Below are 1,488 nucleotides of genomic sequence, written 5' to 3'. Positions count from 1 at the left end.
CAGTTGACCTACAAGTTAAGACATCGACCCTTTGGGTGACCATTCCCTCAAAAGCGGCTCTTGTTCACTTCCCCTTTAGGCTCTTGCAGCCATTTAAAAAGCCCTGGATCCAGGATAGAGCCCTCTCTGCAGTAAGTCGAGGGGCTTACTGTGCAGCCTCCAGGGGGCTCTCATGATGACTTGGACCTCTAGCCTGGCTTTCTTTTCTCGGGACAACGGTAGAATAATCCAATACTCCCCAATGGGTGCTGTGATGTACATGTGATACATACATGCGAGTATGGGAGCAAGAGCTAACACATGCAGATGAAATTAATCAGATAAAGCATATCCGATCGGATCGGAGACAGTGTCTGACCAATATCCTCAATGGGATTATAATTCCACAGGTGGTATTTTAGCCAGAGAAAAGCGTCCTTAAAAGCCAGTAAACTTTGAAAACCTCCAAGAGGTTGTCCAGGACAAGCAGGAAAATCCATTTCAATTTTTAGAATGCCTTACAAAGGCTTTATTACAGCATACCAATCTGGACCCTGAAAACCCAGAAAGTAAGCAACTTCTGATTATCTACTTCTTCTCCAAGAGGTACCCTGACATAAAAGCTAAACTTAAAAATCTGGAAAGGAGACCCCCTAACTCCACAGGCAGAAGTTTTATCACTGACCTTCAAAGTGTACCATGGGAGAGATGAGAAAGTCCTAGAATAAAATTACCATATGCTGGCAAAGGCTGTCTGAGCAGGATCAGCCACTGCCCTGGACTCCTGGTCTTCTAAGACTCAGAGACCACCAGGTACCTGCTACAAATGTGGTCAAGAAGGTCATTGGTCAAAAGCCTGTACTAACTTCTGAAAGCCAAGGGGGGCATGCCCTGGGTGCCATCAAGAGGGATATTAAGCTGTCGATTGCCCTCATGTTACACAGAACAGAGGGACATCACTCCTAGATAACCCTCCAACTAATCTACTAGGATTGGCTATGGCTGACTGAGGAGGCCTGAGCTCCCATGACCCGACCATTGTCATCACTAGGAAGGAGTCCCAGGTAGATAGTGTGGTATGTGGACACCTCATCTTCTTCCTCTTGGACACTGGAGCCACTTACTTGGTCCTGATGGAGTTTTGGGGACCCACTTCTCCTCATTTTCCTATTGTTGGAGTAGGTGGACAGCCTTAACTTCCCTCACCAGACCCCACCACTTAGTTGCATGTTTAGGGGTGCACCTCTCACCCATTCATTTTTGGTAGTGCCAATATGTCCTGTCCCATTATTGGGAAGGGATCTTCTAGCTAGGCTATTTCCTTTGCTCCTCCCATTTCGCCTTTATTTCCTTTGCTCCTCCCATTCGCCTAAACCCAAGCTTGCCAGCAGTTCCTCTTCTCCTTCTTCTAGCCAGGCAACCTACTAACACTACCATGTTGTTTCCTGTAGGATGCCGTCCCGCAGCTCCTACTTGCGTGGGGTTCCACGAACCGAGGATTTGGAAACC

General features: G+C 47.3%; 1 pseudogene; it reads left to right on the top strand.

Annotated features, from left to right (window-relative positions):
- The first annotated feature begins 272 nt into the window (after positions 1–272).
- The window catches only part of LOC116082575, a 60,085-nt pseudogene continuing 58,869 nt past the window's right edge, over positions 273–1,488 (top strand).

This window comes from Mastomys coucha, unplaced genomic scaffold, assembly GCF_008632895.1.
Source record: "Mastomys coucha isolate ucsf_1 unplaced genomic scaffold, UCSF_Mcou_1 pScaffold7, whole genome shotgun sequence".
In the NCBI taxonomy this organism is placed as follows: Eukaryota; Metazoa; Chordata; class Mammalia; order Rodentia; family Muridae; genus Mastomys; species Mastomys coucha.
The sequence above is the reverse complement of the archived record's forward strand: the minus strand, read 5'-3'. Positions and strand labels throughout refer to the sequence as shown.